General features: G+C 36.7%; 2 pseudogenes; one reads left to right on the forward strand and one right to left on the reverse strand.

The window, feature by feature from the left end:
* The first annotated feature begins 20,854 nt into the window (after nt 1–20,854).
* Nucleotides 20,855–21,816, forward strand: LOC138922917 (olfactory receptor 2T29-like; annotated as a pseudogene).
* Nucleotides 21,817–25,363: 3,547 nt separating this feature from the next.
* On the reverse strand, nt 25,364–26,196 carry LOC138922918 (olfactory receptor 2L8-like; annotated as a pseudogene).
* Between the last annotated feature and the right edge of the window lie 1,498 nt (nt 26,197–27,694).

The following is a 27,694-nucleotide window of genomic DNA, read 5'->3' on the forward strand; positions in this document are numbered from 1 at the left end:
AAATGAAACCGATTTTTGTATGTTGATTTTGCATGCTGCAAATATACCATGTTGATTATTTCTAATAGTTTTTTGATGAATTCTTTAGGATTTTGCATATATAGAATCATATCATCGGCAAATAATAGTAGTTTTACTTCTTCCTTTCCAAATTGGATCCCTTTTATTTCTTTTTCTTGACTAATTTCTCTGGCTAAAACTTCCAGTACTAGGTAGAATAAGAGTGTTGAGAGGGGGGATCCTTGTCTTGTTCCTGTTCTCAGAGCAATAGCTATCAATTTTTCAAAATTGAGTATGTTATTAGCTGTGAGTTTCTCCAATGTTGTCTTTATTATGTTGATGTACTTTTCTTCTATACTCATTTTAGTGAGAAATTTAATCATAAATTTATGTTGTTTCTTGTCAAATGTTTTCTCTGCATCTACTGAGACCTAAAACCATAAAACTTCTAGAAGAGAATATAGGCAGTAGGCTCTTTGACATCAATCTTAGGAGTATCTTTTTGAAGACTGTGTCTACTCAAGCAAGGAAATAAAAGAAAAAATAAATAAATGGGACTGCATCACAATAAAAAGCTTCTATATGTCAAAGGAAACCATGAATAAACAGAAAAGACAACCATGAGTGACGTCAGTTACACGGCAGAGTGAGCTAACCCAGGACTCTCTCCCTCCAAATTAAAACTAAGGGGGGCAACTGCATTTCAACCAAAGAAATCCCAATAACACAGACATCGTCAGAGACCCACAGCAGCCAAACGATGGAAGGAAGAGAGGCTTGAGCTGCCCTTGGACGAGCTGGAACAGGGTAAGAGAGAACTTTGCTCCCTCCCCTAGAGACTAGCATCACTGTTACAGGAGGCTCCATGAGGGAAGGAGCAGGGGAGGGCCCATGCATCTGTAGGATCATCCAGGACTCCCACAGACCCATGCAGCAGAAACCCTCTAATGGGGGAAAGCTTTCACGTGGGGGGACCCCATCAAGTCAAGGCCCCAGGAAACCAGAGAGCAAAAGTTGAGCAGAGTCCAGGTCTGCACATGGGAGAAGGTGCCCATCCTCCCCGAACCTGTGCTGTGTGCCGTCATGGCAGCTGAAGACAGAGGGCTCAGAAATCACTGCTCTCAACCCCTTTCTATTGGCAACAGGCTGTAACTGCAACCAAATAATAGAATTATGTTAAAAAACTGCTCCTCCACCATCCAGCAAGTTATACAGGCTCCAGACCAAAAGGAAAACAATAAAAACACAGAAGTATGTCCTAAGGACTTGGAACTAGGTAAACTAAGTGAAAATCAATTGAGAACAGCTATCATCAAAAAACTTAATGAGGTAAAGGGAAATATAGAGACACAAATCAATTAGTTCTGGAGTTACTTCACAAAAGAGATCAAAACTATAAAGAAGAATCAATAAGAAATACTAGAGATGAAAAATACCATGGGTGAGATAAAACAGAATATGGACTCCCTGAATGCCCACGTAGACAACATAGAGGAGAAAATTAGCATAATCAAAGATAGACAGGTTGACTGGCTCCAGACAGAAGAAGAAAGAGAACTAAGAATTTTAAAAACTGAAGAAAATCTCAAAGAAATACCTGAATCAATGAAAAAACGCAAGTTAAGAATCATCGGAACTCCTGAGGGTGTGGAAAAGGAAAATGGAGCAGAAAGTGTGCTCAGTGACATCAGAAATGTGTGTGGAGGAAGATTTCAGATCTCCTAAATTTGTCAATGTAAAAAGACCTACTCCAAGGCATACACTAGTAAAAATAGCAAAAATGAATGACAAAGAATTTATACTCAGGGCAGCAAGGCATAAGAAAATAACCTACAATGGAAGCCCTATCAGACTTTTAGCAGATTCCTCTACAGAAACCTTACAAGCCAGGAGACATTGGAATGACATATTCGAAACTTTAAAGGATAAAAATCTTCAGCCAAGAATACTATATTCAGCAAAAATATCCTATGGATATGAAGGAGAAATTAAATCTGTTGCAGACAACAAAAGCCTAGGGACTTCATAGCCACAAGACCACCCGTACAAGAAATTCTCAAGAAGGACCTCAGACGTGAAAAAAGAAAAAAAGGGGAAAGGGGTCACAAAATACAGAGTAGGGAGACAAATAGGTAGAGCCAGAATATGATAGCAAATATTCAACTATAGCATTAGGCTAAAGGGTAGGAAATCAGCAAAGTAAAGACAATCTTATCACTCTAACCACAGCCTTACAACACAAGTTGGAATAAGTGATGAAAATAATTTAGGAGGGTAGGAGGAAAGGGACTGAATCAGTTTAGGCTAAGAAAGTAACAGGCCACCATAAAATGGACTATGTTATGCAGGATATTCTCAATACAAACTGCAGGGTAGCCACTAAACTAAAAGAAAGAACAGAGACACAAAACATAAATAAGGAAAAAGATAAAAACCCAGCATAAGAAATTGCAGAGGTCAAAACACAATGTAAGAGAAACAAAGGAACCACCAGAAAACCAGAAAATGAGTGACAGAATGACAGCAGTAAGCCCTCATGCATCAATAATCACCCTCAATGTAAACGGATTGAACTCTGCAATGAAAAGAAACAGAGTGGCAAGATGGATTAAAGAACAAGATCCAATAATTTATTGCCTCCAGGAAACACACCTCAGCTCCAAGGACAAACACAGACTCAGAGAAAAGGAGTGGAAGGCAATACTCCAAGGCAATAGCAAACAAATGAAAGCAGGTGTTGCAATACTTATATCAGACAAAACAGATTTCAATATAAAGCAGGCAAAGAGAGACATAGAGGGCAAATACATAATGATCAAATGGACACTTCATCAAGTAGAAATAATGCTTATAAGTATCTATGCACTCAACACAGAGCACCAAAGTTCATAAAGCAACTATTAACAAACCTCAAAGTAGATATTAAAAATAACACAATAATAGGGGACCTCAACATCCCACTCACATCAATGGACAGACCGTCCAGACAGAAAATCAACAAGGAAAGAGTGGAGCTAGACAAAAAGCTAAAACAGTTGAACTTAAGAGACATATAGAGAACACTTCACCCAAAAACAGCAGAATACACATTCTTCTCAAGTGCACATGGAACATTCTCAAGGATAGATCATATGTTGGGAAACAAGGCAAGCCACTACAAATTTAAAAAAAATGAAATAATAACAAGCAACTTCTCTGATCATAATGCTACAAAGCTAGAAATTAAGCACAAGAAAAAAGCTGAGAAAGGCACAAAGATGTGGAGACTAAACAGTATGCTATTGAACAAGCAATGGTTCATTGAAGAAATTAAATAAGACATCAAAAAATATCTGGAGACAACTGCAAATGGTAACTCACCATACCAGTTCATATGGGATACAGCAAAAGCTAAATTAAGAGGGAAATTCATTGCAATACAGGCACATCTTCACAAAAAGGAATAATCCCAAATAAGCAATCTTAAACCTCACCTAACTGTATTAAAGATAGAAGAACAAACAAAGCACAAAGTGAGCAGAAGGAGAGAAATAATAAAAATCAGAGCAGAAATAAATGAGATTGAAACAAACAAGGCAGTAGAAAGGATCAATGAAACAAAGAGCTGGTTCTTTGAGAAGATAAATAAAATTGACAAACCTCTAGCCAGAATTACAAAGAAAAAATGAGAGAAAGCTCAAATAAACAAAATCAGAAATGAAAGAGGAGAAATAAGAACAGACTGCACAGAAATACAATAGAGTTTAAGAGAATACTATGAAAAACTATATGCCAACAAAATGGATAACCTAGAGGAAATGGATAAATTCTTGGATTCCTACAATCTCCCAAAGCTTACTCAAGAATCAGACAATTTGAACAGACCAATCACAAGGAAAGAGATTGAAACAAAAATCAAAAGCATCCCAAAGAATAAAACCCCAGGACCAGATGGCTTTCCTGGGGAATTCTACCAAACTTTCAGAGAAGATTTAATACGTATGCTTTTCAAGCTATTACAAAAAATTAGGGAGGATGGAACACTTCCTAACACATTCTACGAGGCCAGGATCACTCTGATAATAAAGCCTGACAAGGACAGCATGAAAAAAGAGACCTACAGTCCAATATCCTGATGAATGTAGATGCAAAAATTCTCAACAAAACTTTGGCAACCCAAATTCAGCAATTCATCAAAAGGATCATACATCATGATCAAGTGGGATTCATACCAGGGACACAGGGATGGTTCAACATCAGCAAATCAATCAAAGTGATACACCACATCAAAAAATTGAGGAATAAAACCCACATGATCATCTCAATAGATGCAGAGAAAGCATTTGACAAGATCCAACAGCCATTTATGATACAAACTCTGAACAAAATGGAGATAGAAGGGAACTACCTCAACATAATAAAGGCCATATATGACAGTCACAGCCAAAATCATACTCAATGGGCAAAAACTGAGCACCATCCCACTGAAATCAGGAATGAGAAAAGGATGCCCTCTATCACCACTCTTACTTAACATAGTACTGGAGGTTTTGGCCAGAGCAATCAGGCAAGAAAAAGGAATAAAAGGAATCCAAATAGGGAGGGAAGAATTGAAATTCTCACTGTTTGCAGATGACATGATCTTATATATGGAAAACCCTGAAGAATCGATTGGAAAACTTTTAAAAATAATCAACTACAGCAAAGTTTCAGGGTATAGGATCAATTTACATAAATCAGTAGCATTTCTATACTCTAATAATGAACTAACAGAAAAAGAACTCAAGAACACAATACCATTCACAATCGCAACAAAAGGTATACAATACCTCGGGGCGAATTTAACTAAGGAAGTTAAAGACTTATATGACAAAAACTACAAGGCTTTTCTGAAACAAATGGATGAGGACACAAAAAGATGGAAAGACATTCCATGTACATGGACTGGAAGAATAAACATAGTTAAAATGTCCATTCTACCTAAAGCAATCTACAGATTCAAGGCAATCCCAATCAGAATCCCAATAACATTCTTTACAGAAATAGAGCAAAGGATCCTAAAACTCATATGGGGCAACAAAAGACCCCAGATTGCTAAGGCGATCCTGAGAAAAAAAGAACAAAGCTGGAGGCATCACAATCCCTGACTTCAGAACATACTACAAAGCTACAGTAAGCAATACAGCATGGTACTGGTACAAAACAGGTGCACAGATCAATGGAACAGAATTGAAATCCAAGAAATAAAAGCACACATCTACAGACAGCTAATCTTTGACAAAGGAGCTGAGGACATATAATGGAGAAAAGAAAGTCTTTTCAATAAATGGTGCTTGGAATACTGGAAAGCCACATGTAAAAGAATGAAAATTGATCATTCTTTTTCACCATTCAAAACAATAAATTCTAAATGGATCCAAGACCTAAAGGTAAGACCTGAAACCATAAAGCTTCTAGAGGAAAATGTAGGCAGTACACTCATTGACATCAGTATTAAATGGATCTTTTTGGACACCATGTCTTCTCAGTCAAGGGAACCAATAGAAAGAATAACCAAATGGGACTTCATCAGACTAAAGAGCTTCTTCAAGGCAAAGGGAAACAAGATTTAAACAAAAAAACAACCCACTAACTTGGAAAATGTATTTGCAAGTCATACATCCAAGAAAGAGCTAATATCCATAATATATAAAGAACTCATACAACTCAACAACCAAAAATCAAACAACCTGATTTAAAAAAATGGGTAGGAGACTTGAACAGGCATTTCTCCAAAGAAGATATATGTATGGCCAATAGGCATATGAATACATGCTCATCATCGCTGATCATCAGGGAAATGTAAATCAAAACCCCACTAACATATCTCCTTACACCCATTAGAATGACAAAAATAACCCAAACAAATGGTAACAAATGTTAGAAAGGTTATGGAGGAAAAGGAACCCTCATACACAGTTGGTGGGAATGCAAACTGGTGCAGCCACTATAGAAAACAGTATTGAGATTCCTCAAAAAATTAAAACTAGTACTACCATATGATCCAGCTATCCCACTACAGGGTATCTATCCAAAGAGCTTGAAATCAGCAATTCCAAAAGTCCCATGCACCCAAATGTTCATTGCAGCATTATTTACAATAGCCAAGACGTGGAAGCAACCTAATGCCCATCAACTGGTGATTGGGTAAAGAAGATGTGATGTATATATATACACAATGGAATACTACTCAGCCATAAAAAATAACAAAGTGTCCCATTTGCAACAACATGGATGGACCTTGAGGGGATTATGCTAAGTGAAATAAGCCAGATATAGAAATACAATCTCTGTATGACTCCAATCATATAAGGAATTTAAAAATGCAGTCAAAGAGAACAGGCTAGTGGCTACCAGGGGAAACGTGGGGTGGGGACTGGGCACAAATGGTAAAGGGGTCTACCTACAACACAACTGACAAACAATAATGTACACCTGAAATTTCACAAGATTGTCACCTGTCATTAACTCAATAAAAATTACATTAAAAAAAAGAAAAGACAAGCCACCAACTGAGAGAAAATATTTACAAATCATATACCCAAGAAGAGGTTATTCTCCAAAATATATAAATAACTCATACAACTCAATAACAAAAAAGATGAACAACTCAATCAATAGTGGGCAGAGGATATAAAAAGACATTTTTCCAAAGAATATATACACATAGACAAGGGGTACATGAAAAGATGTTTAACTTTCCTAATTATTAGGGAAACGGAAATCAAAACTGCCATGAGATATCACCTCACATCTGTCATAATGGCTATATTTAATGAAAAGAAATAATTGTGGGAGACTATGTCGAGAAAAGTAAACTGTCATATACTGTTGAGAATACAAAATGGAGCGGCCACTATGGAATACAGTATGGAGATTTCTCAAAAATTAAAAACATAAATGCTGTATGATCCAGCTATTCCCCTACTGGTTATTTATCCAAAGAACATAAAGTCAATAATTCACAAAGACTTCTGCAGCACTATGTTTATTGCAGCATTATTTACAATAGCCAAGACATGGAAACAACCCAAATGCCCAGAAAAGAATGAATAAAGGAGATGTAGTATATATATACAATAGAATATTAGTTAGCCATAAAAAAAGATATAATTGTGCCATTTGCAACAACATGGATGAAACTTGAGGGTCTTAACCTAAGTGAAATTTCAGACAGAGAAAGTCAAATACTGTATGATTTCACTCGTGTGGAAGATAAACAAGTACATAGATAAGGAGAAGAGATTAGTGCTTATCAGAGAAGGTAGTGGGGGAGGGAAAAAATGGTAAGGGGGCACATATGTATGGTGAAGTATAAAAACTAGACTATTGGTGATGAACATGACGGAGTCAATACAGAAACTGAAATATGATAATGTACACCTGAAATTTACACAATGTTATAAGCCAATATGACTTCAATAAAATAATTTTTAAAAAAGGAAAATAAAAATAATCTGCTAAATTTATTTGAAAAACAGTGGAACGTACAGACATAAAATATTACTCTAAATGTCCCTAAGAAAAACCAAACTTCTTCATTCTTTGAGCCAACAGGCCATAGCTCTGGACACATATATGAGTAGGTTACCTAAGTGGATAAACATGAAAGGTATTAATATCTGGCAACATTTTATCTCAGAGTAGATTATTAAATTAATCATCTGTATTATAAGTCCCTCTCACTCTAAAAATAGCCACCTGTCAAATTATTTTGTAAAAAGTAGGTAAATGATTAGTTTCATTTTTTATAGAAATGGCAGGGTTTAGTCTTGGCCATTGTGGGTAAAATGTATCTTACTGGTACTGGGGAAAAAAGGAAAAAGTGGGTATAAAAATTAAAATAAATTTTTTGAGAGTATATTCTCCAAAGTATTTGTATTATAACTCATTTTAAAATTGCTTTTGTGCTAATAAATGCTCATTATTATTATTATTATTTTTATTGCTTTTGGTGAGGAAGATTGACTCTGAGCTAACATCTGTGCCAATCTTCCTCTATTTTTTCTATGTGGGTCACCACCACAGCATGGCTTGATAAGTGGTGTAGGTCCACACTGGCAATTCAACCTGGTGAACCCTGGGCTGCTGAAGTGGGGTGCACGTACTTAACCACCATGCCACCGAGCCAGCCCCTAAATGCCCACTTTAAATATACTTTGAGTTATAGTAAGATAAGATGATCACACTTATTATTGAAAGTGCAAATGTTTTGTGTATTTACTGTGTGAAATTTAGAAAATTAGTTTCTTTCTGACCCTTAGTTTGTTCACAAGGAAATGAGCATAGCAATAATAATAATAATAATAATAATAAATAGTTTATTTTGAAATAGATATAATAAGGACAAAATGGGACAAATTAAACACAAATACTTTGTAAATTCCTTCACTTAGTGACCCCCACTATGTGTCCAGGGCTGTTTAGTCACTCTACTTATATGAGGCTGTGAATTATTTAGCTCAGAAATCCCTGAATAATTCATTAGGAATGAGATAGATTAAAGTGTGCCCAGAAAATTTCTATTGCAATGGGTTCTATTGTGACAACATAAGCCCATCGATAATGACTTTCCCAATTCACTTGGGATTTAGTATATTCTTGGAGGATTAAAAGCTAATATTTCCTTTTCCCAGTTATTTGTTTGCTCTGTAGTCTCAAGTGGATTGTGAGTATGCTGCATGGAGCCCCCTGTGTCTGGAATAGGCAAGTGACATGGGGAAGGAAATTAGCATTTGCCTTAAAATTTAACATGAAAATTCTAAGCTGAACAATTGAAAGCAATATTTATATGCTTGGTTATTGAGTCAAATGACTTACTAATGATTCTTTTTGATTGGCTCTCACTGAATACACCAATCTAGTCATGTAAAAATTGACTGTGAGGTTTTAAGTGTTTTTCAGCCAGCATAGAGTATGTTGTTCTTTTTCTCTTTAAATTTATGTAAGCCAGCAAATTAACTTTAATTTTTTTAAAAAAGTGTTTGTTTTTGTCATTAATGTGACCTATTTTTTATGATTCTCTGGTGTCTCTTCTGATTCTAACTCTAGGATTTAAAATTAACAGGCTCTCCATGTAAGTTCTAGGGCACCCTTCTTCCTAGAGAGCATAAATATCAAAGTAGTTTTTCTCTGAAAGCCACTGTCTGTCCCTTTTGTCGCATATTCACCACTCCCTTCCCAACCAGGCACCCAGCCTTGCCTCCAGAAGACCCAGGGCTAGGCATAGGCACCTCCCCTTCAGTCCCTAGGGCATCTCCTTTAGGGCCCTGCTCTGCTGTAATACCCTCATCTCCAGCAGGCTCTGCCCAGTGGTTCACTTGCCCTCCTCCAGCCACCTCAGCTGCAATTGTTCCTTTTGGGACAGGAAGCCATGATACTTCTCAAATCTAACCTAAACTTTCCACTTTCTCCCTGAGTGACACAGTAAATCTAGTCATCAATGATGGGGGCACAGTGTCTGGTCTGGCTTCTGCCTTCATGTGTGGGACAGTGAAGATGGAGAAGGCAATGTCCTGAGTGATCTCCACTCTGAAAAGATGGGGTGCATTTTAACAACATGCAGAAATAAGAGGCCACTCATATGAGAAGCAGCCTGGTAGAATTTTTGAACTCAGAGTTTGAGAGAGACTGGTGGATATGGGTTCTCATTTTTCCATGGACTTGCAGGCAAGGCATATCAACTTAAAAAGCAAATTCACTTACTATTTTACCATCAAAATGAGTTTATTCAGGAATAGCTAAAAGAATTGAAATTCAGAATGTGCATGCTATGGTTAGCCACAGGCAAATCCAGAAAACAAAGGAGAGGCACTTACTTTTAAAGAGAAAAATGTGGGTCAGGGAGGGTTGTTCTAAACAAAAGTCCATTGGGGGAAAGTAACAGTTCAGGGCAGAAATGGCTTCTCATTGACTGAGCTGTAGCATTTCTCATTGGCTGGGCTGTTGCCTGAAGGGGAGAGAAATCTTCCTTCAAGAATAATGTAATTTTATTTCCTGTCAAAGATGCAGGTAATATCTCTTCCTGTTTAGTTTAATTGACAATGCATGATAGGGCATGAGAGCTCCCCCTGCAGGCCTTCCAAACTCTAATTTCGTTAAGGTTTCTTTTATTAATTGGCATATTTTCATCTTTTGATCAAGATCTTTCTCCAAAAGCATTGCTGATCAATAGTCAGGTTCTCTGCGGGTAGTGATCTTGTCCCTCAGTTCCAAGAAGGGCCTTTCCTGGTTGTTGTGTCCAACACTGGAGGGAAAGTGCATAGTATTCAGAAAATATTTAGTTTACGTCTGAGTAACAAGGGAGAGGGAGAACTCTCTGGCATTTCCCATATTAAGTCTACATTTCTCCAAGGCTTTGCAGATCATCTCGAAGTGCTGAGCCAGCATCACCTTATTGGACATGTCATTTTACAGAGGTTCAACAGGCAATAAGTAAAGAACTTTACAATAAGTATACATAGTAAGATTAAGAGCAATACTATAAACCCAATTTACAAGATGATTCTAAACCAGGGGCTCAGACTTAAGTGTAACCAGCTGAATAAATCAAAAGACAATGGGTTATGTGGTGAAATTTGTTGTAGCAAATGTTCTCGCTCTCTAATATTACGTAATTGTTTTTCTACATCCCTGAAGGCATTTACCCATTTGCAACAAGAGGTGTTTGCTACCACACAGATGCCTCTTTGCTCAGCAAGTAGATAATCAAGAGATATATGATTATCTAAAGCTACCTTTTCCAATGAGTTAAGTGACCGTTGCTGAGATAAAATAGATTTGGCTGTGGAGTCAATAACCACAAGTTAATATTAACTTATGGAGAACTGACATCTTCCTGATGTTGAATTATCCTTCCTGAGAATAAAATAAATTATATTAACGTGCTATGGATTCCATAACCAAGTACCACTAACTGGGTGACTTAGAACAACATAAATTTCCTGTCTCACAGTTCTGGAAGCTGCAAGTCTGAGATCAAGGTGTCAATAAGACCATGCTCCCTGTGAAGGAGCAAGACAAAGTTCCATCCCAGGCCTCTCTCCTACTTGTGGTAATTCCTTGGCTTATGGAGCAACACTCCAATCTTCACATGGTGTTCTCTCTGTGTGTGTCTGTGCCCAAATTTCCCCTCTTTGTAGGGACAATAGCCATATTGGATTAGAAGCCCAGCCTACGCCAGTGTGACTTCATCTTACCCAATTGCATCTGCAACAAACCTACCTCCAAATAAGATCACTTCTGACACACTGAGGGATAGGATTTTAACACAGCAATTTGGGGGTGATGTAGTTTGGCCCGTAAAATTTTCTCTCTGGTGCCCCCAAATTGGTACCCTTCTAATAAGCAAAATATGTTAGTCTCTTCTCAATACCCCTGAAAATCTTAATCCCTTCTAGGATCAACCCTAAGTTCAAAGTCTCATCCAAGTATCCAGGTCTGAGAGAGTTTCCAGATATAATTCATCCTGGGGAAAAATTCCTCTCTCTCTATGAACCTCTGAAACCAGATAACACATTATCTACATCTAAAACATAATAATGAGACATATGTAGGATAGACAGTCCCGTTCTAAAAGTAATAAATCAGAAATAAAATAGGAGTCATGAGACTGAAGTTAGTCAGAAACCTCGCCATGTAAATTCCATTAGGTTTTCAGACAAGAACAATACTCTTTGACTCAATTTTTTGTCCACCAATACGACGGCTCCACTCCTGAGCCCTGGGCAGGTAACTTTCCATTTCTTCATATCTGTGCTTGTATCTTTCAGGATTATTTTCAACTTTTCCTCATATAAGTCTTACACGTTTCTTATTGAGTTTAGTTCCTAAATGTCTTCTCATTTTTGTTCTTTTTATAAATGAGATTTTCTCTCCATTATATGTTCTACTGCACTATTTCTTGTGTATGTGAAGATAGTGATTTTAGTATCTTTATTTTATATCCTGTTACCTTATTATATTTTTTGTTGTTTTACATTTTTAAAGACAAAACATGGTAAATCAATACCCTGTATCTTTCTAGAAAGTGAAACATAAAATGATGAAAAACACTAAAAATTGGAACAGAGGGTTGTTCTTTATTGTCAATGTTAAATACGGATTTCACAGTATAGTACATTTCATTAATAATGAGACTGAACTAAAATATGTAATGAAAATATTCAAATGAAATATTGGAATCAGTAGCAGATTTTAAATATGCAGAGCCATGCAGTTACATAAAGATCAATAGCTATTCTGTCACTATTAATGCTTATTGAGTATTTACAAATGGAAAATATTCTTTTCAAACTGCTAATAAAACAAACATCTTGAAATAATCTGGAATAATCTCAACAATTACTATGGAGGAATTTCAGGAAAAAATTTTTAAAAAGTCAGATTTAGCTTCTAGCCATTTGAATAACCTGTGAAGACAACCATATTTCTAGATGAAAATCCTAAACAGTTTAAAAATATTAATCCTTCTTAAGTATTTCTTTTAATTACATTCTAATAAAAGTTCTATTAGATCTTTGGGATGGGCCCAGTGGTGCAGTCATTAAGTTTGCACGTCCCACTTTGGTGGCCTGGGGTTTGCCTGTTCGGATCCCAGGTGTAGACCTATGCACTGCTTATCAGACCATTCTGTGGCAGGCAGCCCACATATAAGATGGAGGCAGATGACCACAGAAGTTAGCTCAGGGCCAAGATTCCTCAGCAGAAAAGGGAAGGATAGGTGGCAGATGTTAGCTCAGGACTAGACTTCCTCAAAAAAAAAAGGGGGGAAAAATATATTCTATTACATCTTCTGAACTTGACCGAGAGATTTAAAAGATCAACTTAAAGAAGAAACAAACAGGCAAGAAATTGCCAATTTTGAATGTGAATATAGGGATAACTAGGAGAATTGTCCCACTAGATGTTAAAAATTCTCATGAACAGCATCAATGAAACACGATATTTTAAAGGCATTTGGAATGAGGTGATTGGAAAAGAAGAGGTGAGATGGAAATTTAACCTCATCTACACTGGTTTCTGGTGTAAGACACCCACTCTCCCTTCTCATGCAATCCCATTGCTTCTTACCCACATTGCTCATCACCTAAACCATGACCTCAGGTCTGTCCTCTCCTTTGAACTCCTGACTCAGGCACCCAGTGGCCTTGCCTCATCACCAGGCACATGTCTATTGGGAAATTTGAGTCTCAAACTCAGTTCTAAGTTTCCTCTCCAATCTGCCCGGCGCCAGTGTCCTGAGTGCATCGATAGCACTTCAACCTAACATCACCACCCCCTCACTCAGCTACCACATCTCTCACCAGGACTCACTCAAACCACTCTCTGCATTCTTGCTCCCTGGACTTTTTTCTCCATCAAGCCTCCAGTGACGCTTGTGCACCTAAGACCTATCATGTTCTTCCTCTCTCTCAATCCTGCAGTCACATCTCAGAGTGAGATTTACCAAGAGGCAGGAGAATCAAAGCTCTGAGGCCCTGCACTCTGTGAGGCTTTGTGAGTGCTAGCAGTTGCTGGGAGTTGTAGCATGTTATGGTGGGGAGGACAAGCCAGGCTGTAGTCAGGACAAAAGACAGTGTGAGCATGTCTAGTAAACTGTGCTAAGAGATAATAGAAGAAAGAGACCATTGATTTGTTGTGATTTTCTTTCCTTTTCTAAATGCACATTCACTCTTTTGAGTTTTATACATGTCTTTTTTTAAACCATTTTGCTAAACAAATCTTCATCATCTCTGGTCCTTCTGAGGCTCCTCACAAGCCTGGAGGACCTGCCTCTTGGCTCCATGTGTAACCTGATTTTCTATGTTTCTCTAACTTTCTCACCATAACCTGTGGTAATGGATCTTCTTGTTGCTCATCACACATGGCAAATGAGATTCTGTGTCAGGGTCTTTATCCTTCCTGTTCCCTCTGCTTAAACATCCCTGCCCAGAACTTTAATGGCTGACTCCATTGTTTCATTGATGGATCTGATGAAATTTCACATTCTGCATAAAACAAATTCCCTCATGATTCTCACCCTGCTTTTAACTTTATTCATTGTAGTTATTAATTCCTGACGTACTATTATGTATACAGTAGTTTATTGTCTTCATTTATGACTAGAATATGAGCTGTATGAGGGGAGAATCATTGTTTTCACCATCATGAAGCTAGAAGAGTGGTTGGAACATAACTGGTACTAATAAATATTTTTGGAATGAATGAATGAAAAAAGGATAATTTAGCACTTTAAGTTAGTCTCTGCTTGCAAACAATCATGTTAGAAATCTATTTCCTATCACACCCCCAATAAGTTATTGCTGCATTAGAAGTTAAATTTTAAAAAATCTGCTCAAGCTCATTCTTAAAAATATGTAAAGGTGAAAATATTAATGATCCAAAAATGTGTGAGGACTTTCTAAACACAAAGTTGCTAAAAGAAATCATTGAAGTTAATATATTGAACTAAATATTTTTTAAATTCTTATGGAATAAAATATCAAAATTAAGACTGAAATAAAAATATTATAGTCCATACAACTCACAGAGTCACTATTATTAATGTGTAAACACTTTTATATTTATAAAGAAAAGCTTTCAATAGAAAAAATGTACAAAAGATATAAACATATTTCACATAACTAGTTACAAGTGTAAACATACGAAAATCATATAAACATTAGTAATCAAGAAAGGTAGGTTAAACAAGGATTTTCTTTTCATATCGACTGAGATGAAAAGGCACATACGATTTAATGCTAGTGCAGGTGAATTTTGAGGTCAAAGCATAATTTGAAGAAGGTTTTGGAAAAGCAATTCAGTTTTGTGTATGGAAAAACTTGAAACTTTATATACCCTCCGGTAAATTGTCTTAGGAAAAATTACATTCAGAGAATGCTTTCTGTATAAGCACTTTTATTTTAGAAAAACTTATAATTTAGAAATCTGAATGTAATGTAATTATTCAATATTAGAGGTGATTGTAACTGAGGTATAATTAATTTCATATAACATTAACATCATTATTTAGTGTCCAATCATATGCAAACACTTTATGCATTTCAAATTGAAGAGGTTTAATGCAGGCATTTGGTTGCAGAGGTGGCAAAAGACTGGAGAGAAGGCTGGGGAAGCAGGAAGGGGAGGGTTGTCACCCAAGGACCAGGAGTCCTCACCAACCTTGGAGCCCCACATCCCCCTCACTGCTGAGCTGATGAGACTCTCCATCGGGCTACTCCTGGGACCCTCCCCTGCTGCAACCCAGATGCCTGCATCCCACCAATACCACTGAAACTGCCTTTGGGGTGCTGGATCCCACAGCTGCTGCACAGTCCTCAGCTGCCTACAGCTGTTGCAGCAGCCAGAGACCATCACCAGAAGCAGGAAAAAAGATGCAATTTCTTTCTTCCTCCCACTGTTCAGTGCTCCCAAGGGAGTGCACATTCAGAGACTTATGGGAAACCCAGTGATAAAGGGGTCTGGATGAACCATCTGCAGCTGAAACCCAGGAGGGCACAGCTGGCTCCAGGCTGCAAGTGTGGGCCTTACAAACAGAAGTCACAATCTGGACAAAGGATGTCATGAACAAAGGATGGCATGGGAAAATGATCAACATAGTTCCACAATACACATACAAAACAGGCTCTGAAATTTGACTCCAAGTTCCATGAGGGTGGGTTTGCTTCTATCTTGTTACCTGGTTTATCTCCACTGCCTGATGCATGGTATATACTCCATAAATATTTGCAGCTTGAAGGCAAGATATAATATTTAAGGCATGATTTTTGTCTGGGTGATTGCATTATGGTTTAATTTTGAGGGGATAATCTTTTGTGCTTTTATATTTTTCTATAATTAGCATTCAACATTTAAATTTTAAAAAAAGTGCCCTAAAATGCAATGCAATGTTAGGACAACATAGATTCCAACTGAGTGACAGAAGAAAGAGGACAATAAGTAACCTAATGAAGAGTGATCCAGACAAAGGTGTAAAGCAGACCACCTCAGTTTTAGTCTCAGCCACAGTACTGATTAGTGGTGTTGTCGTTGATACACCAATTAGACTAAGAGTTTTAGAGTCTGGATCTGTGAAAGATGAGAAAAGTAATATCAATACTTCACAGAATAATTTTGAAGGTTAAATGAAGACATATACATCCATACAAGAAAACTGTGTTGTAAAGTGAAAAAGGCTAAGGCTATATATAAAATAAGACACAATTCATAGATAAGATTTTATTGGTGAGGTGTGATTTGAGATTATTGCTAATATTGGTTAAGATTTCTAGTGTACAATCAAAGGAGATAAGAAAAAAGACAGGAGAAGAAAAACACAAAAGTGCAACAGACATGTTTATTAGCTTTTTGAGCTGTCTTAATAGCACTGTTTTTTGAAGTCCCATATGGGATTTATCAACAGAAAACTTTCATCCACTCCTTTAATGGGCATAATAAAGCCAGAGATGACATCACTCTACTCTCTCTCTTTATAGAGTTAAGAACAGCCACACTCCAACAGCTCATCTAGTTGAGGATTGTGGCATCACTTGATGCTGGGTTCAATCAGGTAGGACGACAGAACCACAGGAAGAAAAGGGTAACGATTGTTTTTCACCTGTTCTGCTTCTGACACATTCTGTCAATTCTTGACCATATTTCCCTCATCTTTTCCCTTTCATCTATTTTTATGGAGAAAAATAAATATGCATTTTTTAAACTTTTATATATCACTTATTTTCTGCAACTTACTCATAAATCAGTTTTTTATTTCCCATTATCTATGAGCAAAAGAATATACATTGCTCTTATATTATTGGACAATAACTTTGTTTTATTGTGACTGAAATTTTACAGGAAAAGAGGGTCTTATTTTATTTTGAGTGGGGATTATTTCTGGTAGTCAGAACATTGAAATAAATGTATCAATCATATTTGTGTTTTCCAGATGAAACAGAGAGTGAGTGGTTAATACCCACAGAGTAGACTGCAGGGAGGACTGTGTTCCTGGAGAGCTAAGGCAGCAATCCAGGCTCTGGGACCCACACTTGAGCTGAGACATGGGTTCTCCATCAGCCTAGTTGTGTGATAGTAGGCAGATACCCTGGAAAACCAATTTTCTTTGCTTTTATATGTAAAGGCACATAATAAGATGAGTACGTACCTCTTAGGCTCTTGGGGAAGATAAATTGTGCTAAAGCAATAGCACAATTGCTGAGATGCTATCAGCTTCAAATAAAGATTCAGTATTCTTCTACCATCACTATTAATATTTCCTCAAGTTAAGTATGCACTAAGCTGTTTACATTAAACTCAAGGAAATGGATAGAGTGGATTAAGAATGAGCAGGAAGGCCAGTTGCCTTGTAGACAGTATTCCTTTGTCTGCCTGGTGTCCTACGTGGGCTGTTTGGTGTGGTTTGATCACAGTCACTGCCATTTATGAAAATGTAACAAAGGTTTGCCCAGAACCCCCATCAGCCCTCCCACTCTCCCTCCATTCACTCACAAAACAGCTTTGAGGTCTACACATGTGCCAGTCACTGTGCTGTCCCTTGCTTCACTATGACAACAAACATAGACCCAGTCAACAAGTGTGTTTTGTGTTTATTAGACTGTTTTTAAAATTTGCACAGAGCTCAGCTTTCATCTGCCAGTGGGGTGGAATTTGACAAGCTTATATTTTTTTAATGCTATGTGTCCCAGATTTGTTGGCTATTTATATTGATATCAAATTCATTTTTAGTGCTGTGTAATGTTTCAGCACCCCAGAACATGGGACTGTTACTAAGTTGAATATTATAATTGGTCTTTGGAATTATTGCAAGAGTAGAAAATGTATTTGAAACTTGGAAATTGAAATACGCCTGTATCGTAACCACTTCTAAACTCTTCTCAGAAAGAAATGTCAAATATTCTTCTTGTTCGTAACGACTTTTACAATTTAGCATTTAACACGTCAGAAATTGAAAAATTGCAAAGGTTTAATCTCCATGAGAGAAAAGTTAGAAAAAGCTATTACTGATTTTCTTCAGAAAGGCCAAACATATTTTGCTTCTATTGTTCTTTTTTATTTATTTTTGTAGCTCTTTTAAGACTACTTTAAATCATATTTATATAATATTTCTCCCTGAAAAGACTGACGTGACCTCCTTATCTGTAACTAGGTTTAATTCTTTTCTTTGATTCATCTCCATACACATACATCTAACACATACATAGGCTGTGAGCAGACAAATAGAAGAGGAAACAGTGAACTGGAGTCAGAGACATCTCAGTCTTGTTCAATTTTGCTTTCTACATTTCATTTTCCATTAAAAGTTGATTTCCATAGACAATATAACAGATTATATTTGCAAAAACAGCTGAAGCCCTCTTCTGTAAACGGCAATGACCTTCTAAACACTAGTCCTTCTCCCTGAAATTTAGAACAAATGGTACGAGCTTTAAGGAGATGAAGTTGGAGAAGCGTGTACTAGACAGAACTGAGATGAGATTCTTCATAAACTTCTCCTTAATCAGGGTTAAAATAAGAAATATGTATTATATATTTATTTATATTTCATATTTATATATATTTATACAGATATACATATTTACATAGAGTTTATATAAAGCCTTCTGTGCATATATATAGTCTGGGACTACAGAAATTATTAAAATTAAATTCTTTTTTTGAGTTAGGTTTTCTTTTTTTATGCCTTATTCTAAAAATTTGTTTAACATTCATTTAACACATTCAAGCTCGGTGATAGTATTGGGGCTGCAAATATGACTAACAAAGAATTTTAAAAAATGAACGTATATATTTTTCTTAGTGTAACTGAAACTGCTAGTTAAAATGAGGAAATTTCACATCAAATTTGCAACTTCCAAATATACAATATAGTGTTACTATTATTAACAATAGTGGCGATGCTGTATATTACATCCCCATGACTTATTTATTTTATAACTGTAAGTTTGTACTTTTTTGACTCACTTCACCCATTTTGCCCACCTCCACCCTTTGCCTCTAGTAACCACCAATTTATTCTCTGTATCTATGAGCTTACTTTTCTTTTTTAAGATTCCACACATAAATGAGATCATGTGGTATTTGTCTTTTTCTATCCTACTTATTTCACTTACATAATGTCCTTAGGTTCCATCCATGTTGTCACAAATATAAAGATTTCATTATTTTTATGCTTGAATAATATTGTATTGTATATATAGGTGTGTGTGTTATATGCATATATACACACACATAAATATATATGTGTACCACTTTTTGTTCATCCATTCATCCATCAATGGACATTTAAGTTGTTTTCATATATTGACTATTGAAAGTAATGCTTCAATGAACAAGGGGGTGCATATGCATTTTTTCAAGTTACTGTTTCTGTTTCCTTCTGATAAATTACCTAAAAGTAGAATTGCTGGAATCTATGATAGTTCTACTTTGAATTTTTTTGAGAAACCTCCATACTGTTTTCAATAATGGCTGAACTAATTTACATCATCACCAATAGTGCACAGGGGTTCTCTTTCTCCACATCCTCACCAGCATTTGTTATCTCTTGTCTTTTTGGTGATGGCCATCTAACAGGTGTGAAGTGATATCTCATTGTGTGTTTTATTTGCATTTCCTTGATGATTAGTGATGTTGAGCATGTTTTCACCTACCTGTTGGCCATCTGTATGTCTTCTTTAGAAAAATATCTATTCATATCTTTTGCCCATCTTTTAATCAGATTAGTTATTTTTTTGATATTGAGTTGTATGACTTTTTTATATATTTTGGCTATTAATGCCTTATCAGATATATGATGTGCAGATATTTTCTCCCATTCAGTTGATTTCTTTTTCATTTTCCAAATTCTTATATGTATAAATAGATACTAAGATTGGTGAACCAGAGTAACAGTCTCGTAAGTCAATAATAGTAACAGCCATCTCTTACATAGATTCTGCACAGGAAGCACTGTAGATATCAATTCTTTAAGCTTATGGTATATACACTTATTCATCTGCGACTAGTAATGTTCCTAGCACTTTCATCATTTTACCTCATTTAACCCTCACCATATCTGAGATCAAACATTATTATCTTGTTTTTTCATTGAGTAGACAGAGAGATGGTGGGTAGAGGATGAAGTGGACCCACAGCTACAGTCCAGCCTCAGAGTTTGGGCTCCTTACTTGGTGCCCCTAGAATATCTAAGAGGTTGGCTATTGGTGAGAAGCCAGATTTGTTCCTGTCATTTCACACAACCACAGTCCCTCACAGCATAGTTTGATCCTACAGGCAAAGGGTGTTTAAACATTCAGAATGGTATTTCCCCACATTATGTTTCAGTTACTTTCTAAATCTTTCTTATATGGAACATACCTTCCCAAGTTTTTAGGATCCCAGTTGGATCCTTAAACCAGATATGTTGATTCTACTCTGACTTCTACAACAAAATTTTCTAGAAATAAGTGGTGTGATTTATCTTTTTTTAATGATTTACATTTTGTTTTTGCATGAGGAAGTGATTTTGCAAATTTCCACACTTGATAATAAACAATGTTATCTATCATCAGAAAAATCTCATGACCTTGAACTATGGCAATCTTGCTATGAGTGAAGGATTCTTTTGACCTACAGTTGCAAATTCTTAATTTTCTGGTAATACTGTTGACTTACAGGTAACTTACAATTGCCAAATCTACAGAACCACCTCCTGTTAGCACAATTGGGTTGGCATGTACACTCACCCACACACACAGACACAGAAACACAAGCTCACAAATCATTAATTTCTGTTGATCATAACCCATGAACAATCTATTAATCCCAAAGCTCTCCTTGGCGATCTAGGTGAAATCTCATGGACAACAACACGTTGGTGGCCAATAACACCAAATTGTCAGATTTCATTCTGATGGGATTCTTCAGTCAATCCAAGCACCCAGTTCTGCTTTGTGTGGTCATTTTTGTGGTTTTCCTGGTGACCTTGTTTGGAAACACCATCCTGATCCTTCTGGTACACTCTAAAGCCCACTTCCACACCCCCATGTACTTTTTCATCAGTCAACTATCTCTCATGGACATGATGTACATTTCTGTCACCATGCCCAAGATGCTGATGAACCAGGTCATGTGTGTGAATAGGATCTCAGCCCCTGAATGTGGGATACAAATGTTTCTCTATCTGTCACTATAGGGTCAGAATGTTTCCTTCTAGCTGCCATGGCCTATGATCGCTATGTGACCATCTGCCATCCACTCCATTATCCTATTCTCACGAACCACAGGGTATGACTGCTCTTGGTGTCTGGCTGCTGGTTCCTAGGGTTACTGGATGGCTTCATGCTCACACCTGTCACCATGATTTTCCCCTTCTGCAGATCCCGGGAGATCCATCATTTCTTCTGTGAGGTCCCTGGTTTAATGAAGTTCTCCTGCTCAGATACCTCTCTCTATGAGATGCTCATGTACCTCTGATGTGTACTCATGCTCCTCATCCCAGTGATAGTCATTTCAAGCTACTATACTTTTATCCTCCTCACCATCCACAGGATGAACTCAGCAGAGGGGTGGAAGAAGGCCTTAACTACTTGTCCTTCACATATGATGGTGGTCACCCTCTTTTATGGGGCTTCCATCTACACCTACATGTTCCCCAGCTCCTACCAGACACCTGAGAAGGATACGGTTGTATCTGGATTTCACACCATAATCACTGCTGTTCTAAATCCTTTAATCTATAGTATTAGGAATAAGGATGTCACAGGGGCTCTAAAGAAAATGTTGAATGAGGGATCTGTCTTTCAAGAAACTATCGAGTAGGAAATATTGGTACTAATGGTTTATTTTCCTTCTCTTTACACATCAGAAGTTTAGGACCTTATGCCAATGTTGTTCCTCAGATTCTCACACAATGATGTGTTGTCCTATATTCATGCCTTTTGAAGGTATTGTTTTCTTGTACTGGAAAGCTCTTCATTTTTATACTCCTTCTGCATTGAAAATATTTATACAATCACATCAATATTACATTTTCTGAAGTTGATAACTGCACTGTGACTCTATGGGAGAATATTCACATTCTTAGGAAATATATAATGAAAATATTTAGAGAAAAAATCATAAGGTGTGAAACTGATGAGTTAAAGGGAGAAAAAGTGATGAAGTCAAAGGGTTATAATGTTAATAGGTGAATATAGCTAAAGGGTATATGAGTGTTAATTGCACCATTATTATTCATGTTACTTTTCTGTAAATTTGAAATTACTGAAAAATAAAGAGTAACGAACAGAGTTTCTCAGTTTCTTTGAGTTCCTACTTTCTGCTTGGTGGCAATTTAAATGATGTATCATAGAAATTATGCTCATTTTAATGTGGTTGATCATTACTGTGACAATCCTGTCATCTGCCCACATTTACTGAAGGCTGTGTTGTTCTTCATGGTCCAATCTTGAAGGCATCTAGTGAGTGTTTTACCTCTCTGAGATTGTTAGTAACTTGTGGTAGACTGAATATCTAAGATCATATAAGGTACTGTGGGAAAAATATTAACCCTGTGTGTAAGCTGGATTTAGGGATGTTTCCCTTCATGAGGTGGTATCTGAGATGATATTTCAAATATGTAACTTATTAAACAAATAAACAGAGGAAGAACACCAAACATTCAATTCTTTATTTCTTCAGCCAACGTTTCTTATGCTATGTTATAATAAAAATAATAGCTCCTTGCTAAATGAGTTTAAACTCATAATAAAGCATGGCTACTGTCCCTAAGGAACTTGAATTGTAGGCATAGTTTGTACAAATTGTTGTAGTAAAATACATAGATTATTTTGATGCTCATGTGGAAAGGGCACAGCTCATTAGTACACATCACCTCTACCTTTGACATGCAAATTCAGCCAAACAAGGGGGCTGAGAGAAGACTCTGGAGATGAGTTTTGAATGGTGACAAATGTTGTTGTCAGATGAGTACACTAAGCTGGGCAGGGGGGTTGTGCTCAGAGAAATGATGCCATGGAAATGGTAGAGTATGAGCAAAGGTGAGATGTTTGACAAGCAAGAGATGTAAGTGTTCCAATAGCACTTATTTCCTGCTTCAACTTATAGCCTAGTTTCCTGTCCTTTTGTGACCCAATGTTTTACAAACAATAGTAAAATGTTCAGACTTGCATTTGAGAAATGTTAAATTGTGGTAATCAATTGGAAAATTCCAATACTGGAGATAAGGAGACCAGGTGAGTGAGGACAATAAACTGAAAGGTGTTGATCTAAGTGGAAAGGACCATGGTTTAACACCAGGAGGGACATGTGGTGGTACTTGTGGTCAGCAGTGCCTTGTTGAACCTGTTACATAAAACCACACACTTCTGCACGTCTACAAATCTCCAATTGGCTCTGTCAAGTTATGAATTATCAGGTGGTTTCAACAGTACAAATTTCCTTTACCTCTTGACATACTCAATTACTTCATGACTGTAAAATAAGGATTTTTCAGTATTTGGGGAAACAATTTTGGAAAACCAGTTTACATTAATTTTGTTGTAATCAGAATGAATAAAATTTGCACTCTCTAACGTTTAAAGGAAATGAGAGGTACCCCTCGATTTGCTGAACTATGATGATACACACATTTGATGATTCCACTTACAATACCCTAGACATGGGGAACAAAACAACAAAATGCGATCTGGAACGATATTCTTCCAAAGATGACATTTTTGCTCTCTCAAGCAAAGAAAAATAAAGATAAAAATGTTTTCAGAAGGATGACTTTTTTTAATAAAGTGTTCAAAATACAATTTATTGAGACTTACATTTTTTTTCCAACGTAGAGTATCTTCCATAGCCTCTACTAATAAGGATTTAAAAAACTGTGCAGCTTGGAAATTCTTATTGAAATTATATATAGTATATAATACTCAGAATTCCTAGACATGGAAGTACAACTTCCCAGTTCCAAAAAGAAAAGAATAAGAGGAAGCGTTTCTGGCACTCAAGTGTGTTGCTGACAGTGCCAAACAAGGAGCTGCGCACTGAAGTAGTTTACAATTTTCACATTTCAGAATGTATTCATGTTTGTGCTCATAATACCACCAATATTTGGCCAGAGATCACTTACACCTCATAAAAAGAGGCTCTCAGGGTTTTTAGATTCTCTAAAGGACATTAAGAACTGTGATTGGACTTCTTCCCAATTTTAGAAGTAAAGCAGCAAAGATTAGGTAGAGAAGCTTGCACTGTTTTTCACAAACATTCTGCTTTTTAAAATTTGTTCAAATGTTTGAAAAAATAGGAGACCCAAATTCATTTTTCTATGCATGACTCAGGAAATGAGGCTTAATAAAATTAGATGCATATAAAATCACATTTAACATAATTTTGATTGCCTGTTTTTCTTCTTTCCACACTCCCTCAGAATATTTACATTGACAACAACTGACACAAACAGCAGATATTGTCATCATTTTCCTGGTTTTCATGACACTATTCCCTTCCTACTCATTTACTCTTCTCAGGGCTGACCTCATGGGAATGTGGCCTGTGTGCTTGCATGGGGCCTCACACTCAGAAAGACACTTTGCTTGGTTTAATACTCTGTTGTTGAAATCTCAAAATTCTCAATAATTTTATCTTTGAGTATGCATGTGAGCAGGGGAGCTAGACTAGATGGCAGCATTAGAATGCAATTTTGGTCCAGCAATAGCATCTGCACTTGTGGGCTCAGGAAGCATGTACATGGAGCAATTGACCTGGCCTCCCGATGTGCACACACACATCTGTGTTCAAAGCATGAAAGGATCCAAAGGGATTGTCTGGGTTGGGACCTGGAACTAAATGGGTGGTAGTGATGTCAACAGCAGCTGCAGATGGAGCATCAATGGTAGAAGTAGCCACTGCACAGAAGGGAGGAGGATCTCTGCCTGCCAGGAACAATGACCCATGATGGGAGCAAGGTCTGACTTGTCCATCCATCCCAGAGACCATCCTTATGTCATTAGCAAAAATATTAAAACCATTTCCTGTTTCTTATACAAAGTCCACAAATTACCATAAATTTGAGAGGAATCATTAAAATGCCATATATTAAATTTACATTTAAAATTAAACTCAGATTTACAAGAAATTGATTTATATTGAAATTGATAGGTTGAAATCTACTCATAATAGAAATCTTTTCAGAAAAAACTTCTCCTTGAATTATCAGTTTTACATATATTTACAAGGTAGTTTTGTCCAGATATGAGTGATTTTCCTCTGGTCTAGATTAATTTTACTACTTGAACTCTATGCATAACATATTTTTACTTACTATATATGATTAGTGAACTTATAACCAGGTCCTGGGTACATAAGCAAAAAACCCTGTCTACATTTTCACAGTGCATATTCTTTGAATCACTCTTCTTAGGGCCCCCATCTCCTCTTTGTTTCTCAGGCTGTAGATGATGGGGTCGAGCATTGGGGTCACAATGGTATAGAAAACAGCCAGAATCTTGTCCTCCGTTGGAGATTGGGGGGACCTTGGGCATAATAATTGTAAACAAAGGGAGCATAATAGAAAGTCACCACAGTCAGGTGGATGTTTCAGGTGCAATAGACCTTCTTCCTCCTTTCTGCTGAGTGCATGAGGTGGACAGCAAGGAGAACGTGGCCATAGGAACATGCAGTGCCAATAAAAGGAAACACAAGAAAGAGGGTGGTGCTCATAAACACTGTGTACTCATAAACCCAGGCATCCATGCAGAGCAGAGTCAACATGGCTGGGACATCACAGAAGAAATGGTCGATGGCCCTGAATAGACAATAGGGGATATGGAAGACATATGCGGTGTGGGCACAGGCGTTGATAGAGCCCATTATCCAAGATTCTATTATCATCATCACACACACTCTTTGGCTTATATGAATCGAATAGTGGAGAGGAAAGCAAATAACCACATAACAATTATAGGCCATAGATGTCAAGAGCAGTGCTTCTGCAATTGCTAAAGTCAAGAAGAGGAAGCTATGAATCCCACATCCAATGAAGGAGATAGACTTGTTTCCAAACAGAAAATTGGAAGCCACTTTGGGGACAATGGTGGAGATGTAGTTCAGGTCCATGAGGGAGAGCTGACTAATTAGGAAATACATAGGAGTGTGGAGATGACTGTCTAGGAGGATGAGAAGGATCTCAGACAAGTTGCCAAGCAGAACCATTAGGAAAATGAGAACAATGAGAATGAAGAGGACCAGGCCAGTTATTGATGGTGGAAACAACCCCAATGAGTGAAATCAGTGGATGTTTGATTATAATTTTCCATGGGGCATTGACATGTTTTTTCCTAGAGGGAAACACAAGAGTAAGTTAAGTGTAAAACTATAAGCTATTAACTTTCTAAGCTTAAAAAACTATAATTTTTAACTTATTATTGTAGTCAGACAGTGTATTATTTAAAATTTTACATCTCTTAAATGAAGAACAGAACTTATCTATTTTGGAAAAAAGAATACTTTTTTTCTAACCCAGAGATTAAAATTTGAATATGCAAACATTTGTTGCCAAAGAGTTTTCCAAGAAATCTTTAAAATTATTTCAAAAACATTTCAATTATTACTTTATTAGGATAAGTATGTTTTAGTGCCCTACACAGACCCACATATCAGCAAAATCAGACATTGTATTCAAAACATAAGCATAGAAAATCTATGTAAATGTATACATTGTAGAGTTCTAGTAGCAATAATTTTTATGACCCTTAAAGGATGATTTTTCTATCATATTTAAGCCCTAAAATTTACCTCTAAAACTACAGTAGCCTATCAGCTCATGTTGAAGAGTTGCATTTCTTTCTTAAGTCTACTTGGCAAAGTAGAGGCAAATCAAGTTTTCCTGAAGTCAGGTATTATCATTTGTTTCATTTGTTCTGAAATGTAGCATGAATCCTTATTGTCCAGTTCCACTTACACAGTCATCCTCTTCTGCCTCCTCATTTAGGTTCTAAATGCTGCAGTTAAAGAACACCCTTTACTGGAACATCTATACACACATTCATTGTAGCTCTCACGACTCTGCTCAGGCTCTTCCAAATAGCATGTTCTCTGTTTCTTTGCTTCTCTAACATGTATATAACATTACACATTGATTTATTAAACTTTGTCTTACTCATTCATTTTTCCCATTTGTTTACTTGTATCTAATATGGTTTCCAAGTCTAGATAAGTGTGTGAATTTAAGACCATATATTTGCCATCTCTCCCTCTTAAAACTCAATTCTTATGATACTAAAGAAATAGATATGTTATAAATTAAAAGACAGTAAGTGAGTAAAAGACAGTGATAGATGAAATAATTCAGGATGATTGAAATAAGGAATTTGGATAGAGAAATGGTCAGTTACTTAAATGGAAAACAGGAAATGGCACCTTGAGAGTCTTCTTCATGGAAGTAGGAGGAGGAATTATCAAGAGACATTCTAAGTGAAGAAGGTCCACACAGTATGTGATGTTGTAGTCTTAAACATTATTTTAAATCCCAATGTTACCAGACTTTTAAGGAAGTTCCCAACATGAAAGAAGAAGATGCACAAATGTGCATACATACACACACAAACCCACATACCTATTCACACACAATCTGCATAAATATAAAGTGAGTTGTATATAGTTGGGAAGATGCAGAAAGAGAGTGCATTTTTTAGGAAATAAGATTGCTAAA

This window comes from Equus caballus, unplaced genomic scaffold, assembly GCF_041296265.1.
Source record: "Equus caballus isolate H_3958 breed thoroughbred unplaced genomic scaffold, TB-T2T haplotype1-0000019, whole genome shotgun sequence".
In the NCBI taxonomy this organism is placed as follows: Eukaryota; Metazoa; Chordata; class Mammalia; order Perissodactyla; family Equidae; genus Equus; species Equus caballus.